Raw genomic sequence first — 6,814 nt, 5'->3', positions numbered from 1 at the left:
ATGATTTTCTTGTTCCTGAAAATATTCTATCTCCTAGACGTCGTAGAAAATTGAGAATTTTAATGTGTTTCAATTTCAGTAATGAGAATATTGTGGATATAAATCCAGTATTTTTCAATGAGAATAACGTAAAGAACTCTGGGCAATTTTTGGATGAGGACAAGTGTCTTGATACAGATACAAATAAATTCATTCAATTCAAATTATTTCTTTGGCCCAATTATCGATTAGAAGATTTAGCTTGTATGAATCGCTATTGGTTTGATACGAATAATGGCAGTCGTTTCAGTATGTCAAGAATATATATGTATCCACGATTCAGAATTAGTTAATGGTACATTTTATATACATCATGTATCATAGCCGATATATGAAGACAGACAGGTGTACACACACGTTGTGTTACATTACATTCTGACACATGATACTGATTCAATGACGTATCAATTGGACCTAGGAATGAATCAACAGAATCTTCTTAAACCCAAATCATTCTCTTTCGTGGGTCCAGAAATGTACCATCCCTTTCTATGTATTGTATCCGAATCAAATTACAAATTAAATTGGATTTATTAATTCAATTTAAATAGAAAAAGTTATTATATGAATAAATCCAGATTATTGTGTGTACCAGATCGAAATGACTGGCATTATCATTTTATTATTATTCCTGATCGGTAAAATCCATATTTGTGGGAACGAAAGAAAAAAAAAAAGAGAGAAGAATTATTCTTTTTTATGGTAAAAAATTTATTTATCTCGGTTATTCCGCAAGAAGAAAAAGAAAAAAACAAAGGGTCTGTTGAATTTCAAGTATTCAATTTCACCAATAAGATACGGAGACTTACTGCACATTTTGAATTTCACAGAAAAGACTATTTATCTCAGAGAGGTCTGCGAAAAATTCTGGGAAAACGTCAACGGCTGCTGGCTTATTTGTCAAAAAAAAATAGAGTACGTTATAAGGAATTAATTGGTCAGTTGGATATTCGGGAGCCAAAAAATCGTTAATTTGAGGATTCATTTGAATTTTTTGGTTTATTAGATCTTGAATTTTGATGAACTTTGTTTCGTTTTCAACAATTCATGGAATAATGAATCGGGGAAGAAAGCATATGACTGTACCGGCTACAAAAAAAGACCTCATGATAGTCAATATGGGCCCTCACCACCCATCAATGCATGGTGTTCTTCGACTCATTGTTACTCTAGATGGTGAAGATGTTATTGACTGTGAACCTATATTGGGTTATTTACACAGAGGAATGGAAAAAATTGCGGAAAACCGAACAATTATACAATATCTGCCGTATGTAACACGTTGGGATTATTTAGCTACTATGTTCACAGAGGCAATAACGGTAAATGCCCCCGAACAATTGGGAAATATTCAAGTACCTAAAAGAGCCAGTTATATCAGAGTTATTATGCTGGAGCTAAGTCGTATAGCTTCTCATTTGTTATGGCTTGGGCCTTTTATGGCAGATATCGGTGCACAGACTCCTTTCTTCTATATTTTCCGAGAGAGAGAATTGCTATATGATCTATTCGAAGCTGCCACAGGTATGCGAATGATGCATAATTATTTCCGTATCGGAGGAGTAGCTGCTGATCTACCTCACGGATGGATAGATAAATGTTTGGATTTCTGCGATTATTCTTTAACAGGAGTTGTTGAATATCAAAAGCTTATTACGCGGAATCCTATTTTTTTGGAACGAGTTGAAGGAGTGGGCATTATTGGTGGAGAGGAAGCAATAAATTGGGGTTTATCGGGACCAATGCTACGAGCTTCCGGAATCCAATGGGATCTTCGTAAAGTTGATCATTATGAGTGTTACGATGAATTCGATTGGGAAGTCCAATGGCAAAAAGAAGGAGACTCATTAGCTCGTTATTTAGTACGAATCAGTGAAATGACGGAATCTATAAAAATTCTTCAACAGGCTCTGGAAGGAATTCCGGGGGGACCCTATGAGAATTTAGAAGTACGACGCTTTGATAGAGCAAAGGATTCTGAATGGAACGATTTTGAATACCGATTCATTAGTAAAAAACCTTCTCCCACCTTTGAATTGTTAAAACAAGAACTTTATGTGAGAGTAGAAGCCCCAAAAGGAGAATTAGGAATTTTTCTGATAGGAGATAATAGTGTTTTTCCCTGGAGATGGAAAATTCGTCCACCGGGTTTCATAAATTTGCAAATTATTCCTCAGCTAGTTAAAAGAATGAAATTGGCTGATATCATGACGATACTAGGTAGTATAGATATCATTATGGGAGAAGTTGATCGTTGAAATGATAATTGATACGACAGAAGTACAAGCTATCAATTCTTTTTCCAGATCGGAATCTTTAAAAGAAGGCTATGGCCTTATAGGGACGCTTGTCCCTATTTTTACTCCCGTATCGGGGATCACAATAGGGGTACTCGTGATTGTGTGGTTAGAAAGAGAAATATCCGCAGGGATACAACAACGTATTGGGCCTGAATATGCTGGTCCCTTGGGAATTCTTCAAGCTCTAGCGGATGGGACAAAACTGCTTTTCAAAGAGGATCTTCTCCCATCTAGAGGAGATATTCGTTTATTCAGTATCGGGCCATCCATAGCGGTCATATCAATTCTACTAAGTTATTCAGTAATTCCTTTTGGCTATCGCCTTGTTCTAGCCGATCTCGGTATAGGTGTTTTTTTGTGGATCGCCATTTCCAGTATTGCTCCTATTGGACTTCTTATGTCAGGATATGGATCGAATAATAAATATTTCAGGTGGTCTACGAGCTGCTGCTCAATCTATTAGTTATGAAATACCATTAACTCCATGTGTGTTATCAATATCTCTACGTGTGATTCGTTGCAACATTAACTTTTATTTCTTTCCTTTATTTCTAGGAAAGAGGTTGAATGTATTGAATAGATATCTTGATTTTTTTATTCACCATTTAGGTTGATGAACTAAACGAGATGGTTATATGAGTGAAACAAAACAGCTTATGAATTCGCAGTAAGAAGATTGATTCTCATTCCCTATGTACGAGAGGAAAGTGTAAGTAAAGATAAGCGGTGGAAACTGTTTACCCCAAGATTGGTTGATTAGTCATCATGACTTGAAGCGGGTGCAAAAGATCAACTGTATGGAGTTTCTACAATTGTTATTGTATGCATTATCATATCGGGAATCAATCAAAAATGAGTGGACGGTTAGGAACACCAAGGTACACAAAGGATTCGTCATGGAAATAATGTAAGGTATCAAAAACCAAAGGGATATTTTTGCATAAAAGGAATCATAATGAGGGCTTTAAGTTGGTAGAAATGATCAAGCAGTACTTCCCCATGATTCCGATCCAGAGTATGCTCCTATCCACTGATTAAAGAAATGACTATCGGGAACGAAGTAATCCTTTATTTTTTTTTTGAGAATCCCCTCTTCTGCGAAAGAAGAACAGGAACGAAAGAAATGGAATGCAATAGGAAAAATAAATAGTAATAGATCTTTCTTTATTCTTTCTTTCCTCCATCCCATCCGTATTAATACAGATAGGCTTCTTATCATGATTCATGAAATGAACTAATGTAGAGTGTCTAATTCTTTTTCGTAATCGAAAGATATGGGTAGAAATATCTATTGATACAACGAGTATTTTATTGAAAGATTAAGCTATTACTGAACAAAGATAAATTGTAATATTAATTATAAAATAAATTATGAGAGCAATTCGGAAGCACTTTGAATTTGTTATTATAGCAGACAGAATTCCATTGGTCTAATTAGGGACTCCCTGATGCATCTTTACTCTATTCACTCTCAAAAAATGCCGAGGTAATACTGAATCAGTCCTTAGATTTATTTGTGGCCATCGAGGAGCCGTATGAAGCTGAGGTCTCATGTACGGTTCTGAAATAGCGATGGGAACAGTGATGTTATCATCGACTATGATTATCTAACAGTTCAAGTACAATTGATATAGTTGAGGCACAGTCAAAATATGGGTTTTGGGGATGGAATCTGTGGCGTCAACCCATAGGGTTTATAGTTTTTATAATTTCTTCCCTAGCAGAATGTGAGAGATTACCTTTTGATTTACCAGAAGCAGAAGAAGAATTAGTAGCGGGTTATCAAACCGAATATTCAGGTATCAAATTTGGTTTATTTTACGTTGCTTCTTACCTAAATCTACTAGTTTCTTCATTATTTGTAACAGTTCTTTACTTGGGCGGGTGGAATCTCTCTATTCCGTACATATTCATTCCTGAACTTTTCGGAATAAATAAAACGGGGGGAGTATTTGGAACAACGATTGGTATCCTTATTACATTAGCTAAAGCTTATTTGTTCCTGTTCATTCCTATCACAACAAGATGGACTTTACCTAGGATGAGAATGGACCAACTATTAAATCTTGGATGGAAATTTCTTTTACCCATTTCTCTGGGTAATCTATTATTGACAACTTCTTCCCAACTCCTTTCACTGTAACAGTATATGATACTCTAGATTCATAACCTCCCTTAAGCAAGAGAAAGAAATATCAAATTATTCATGGATAGCCACGATATGTTCCCTATGATGACTGGGTTCATGAATTATGGTCAACAAACAGTACGAGCTGCAAGGTACATTGGTCAAAGTTTCATGATTACCTTATCCCACGCGAATCGTTTACCTATAACTATTCAATATCCTTATGAAAAATCGATCACATCAGAGCGTTTCCGTGGTCGAATCCACTTTGAATTTGATAAATGCATTGCTTGTGAAGTATGTGTTCGTGTATGTCCCATAGATCTACCCGTTGTTGATTGGAGATTGGAAACAGATATTAGAAAGAAACGGTTGCTTAATTATAGTATTGATTTTGGAATCTGTATATTTTGTGGTAACTGCGTCGAGTATTGTCCAACAAACTGTCTATCAATGACTGAAGAATATGAACTTTCCACTTATGATCGTCACGAATTGAATTATAATCAAATTGCTTTGGGTCGGTTACCAATGTCAGTAATTGGGGATTACACAATTCGAACAATTATGAATTCGACTCAAATTAAAATAACCACAGATAAACCCCTTGATTCAATAACGATTACCAATGACTAAGATTCATTTTTGATCTAAAGGAGTGAAGCTTCTTTCATTTTGGTTGGTCAGTAACTACAAATCATAACTATTGATTGGTGAGAATCGCGGCTTGATTTGGATTTAGAATATATGAATATAGTCATGATGATTTCGGAATATCAAACTCCGAACTACTCTTTCGGATACAGAAGTGGAATTAGTCCAATAACTGTATCTACCTCAATCCAGACCCCATTACGATTCAATTAGAAACGTATCATATACAAGAAAAAAACAAGGTAACCTCTTTTTTCCTGGCTGGGTCAGTAAGGTCATGAAATATTTCAACTTTTTTTTATCTCTTATTTTATACATAATGGATTTACCTGGGCCAATACATGATATTCTTTTAGTATTTTTGGGATCAGGTCTTATACTAGGGGGTCTAGGAGTGGTATTACTTACCAATCCCATTTTTTCTGCCTTTTCATTGGGATTGGTTCTTGTTTGTATATCCTTATTCCATATTCTATCTAACTCCTATTTTGTAGCTGCTGCACAGCTCCTTATTTACGTGGGAGCTGTAAATGTCTTAATCATATTTGCTGTGATGTTCATGAATGGTTCAGAATATTACAATGATTTCTATCTTTGGACCGTTGGAGATGGGGTCACTTCACTGGTTTGTACAAGTATTCTTTTTTCACTAATTACTACTATTTCAGATACGTCATGGTATGGGATTATTTGGACTACAGGATCAAACCAGATTATAGAGCAGGACCTGATAAGTAATGTTCAACAAATTGGGATTCATTTATCAACAGATTTTTATCTTCCATTTGAACTCATTTCTATAATTCTTTTAGTTGCCTTGATAGGTGCAATTGCTATGGCTCGTCAGTAATAAATACTTAGAATTAGAAATGAATTAGAAATCCAAAATAAAATTAAAATAAATTTAAAATAAAAATAAATAAGGCCTTGTTCTGTCTTCTTGTATTGTTATTACATCCATTTTGCTTCAATTCAATTTATATATTTATTGTTCATATATTAAATTAAAAAGGGTTTTGTTTTAGTTCGATCCATTACCAATACCTTCCTTTGTTCCGTACTTGTTTTATATTCGAGTCAATCAGTGAAATTGTTGTTCATATTGAAATGAATCGAGATTGATGAGGAGTTGGTCAATGATGCTCGAGCATGTACTTATTTTGAGTGCCTATTTATTTTCTATTGGTATTTATGGATTGATCACAAGTCGAAATATGGTTAGAGCACTTATGTGTCTTGAGCTTATACTGAATGCGGTTAATATGAATCTCGTAACGTTTTCTGATTTATTTGATAGTCGACAATTAAAAGGAGACATTTTCTCGATCTTTGTTATAGCTATTGCAGCCGCTGAAGCAGCTATTGGGCCAGCTATTGTTTCGTCGATCCATCGTAACAGAAAATCAACTCGTATCAATCAATCGAACTTGTTGAATAAATAGTCATAATGATATAAAAAAAGACAGATATATATAATATTATATTCACCAATTAAAATTAGCATATATGACTCGTATGACCATGTTTGCTGAAACGTAAGAAATCAAAGTATCTTGGTCCTCTTTCCTAAACAGATCCAGAGGTAAATTGATTCTAAAAAAAAATCAATTCTGGTAAACTACTGATTCATCTGGTATCTACAATATATGATTCATTTACTACCGATTTTACCAGATCGAAAATTGATAACGTT

Source organism: Tasmannia lanceolata, unplaced genomic scaffold (assembly GCF_043159265.1).
Source record: "Tasmannia lanceolata isolate RefF3 unplaced genomic scaffold, GAP_Taslan_0.1 ptg000728l, whole genome shotgun sequence".
NCBI classification, from domain to species: domain Eukaryota; kingdom Viridiplantae; phylum Streptophyta; class Magnoliopsida; order Canellales; family Winteraceae; genus Tasmannia; species Tasmannia lanceolata.
The sequence above is the reverse complement of the archived record's forward strand: the minus strand, read 5'-3'. Positions refer to the sequence as shown.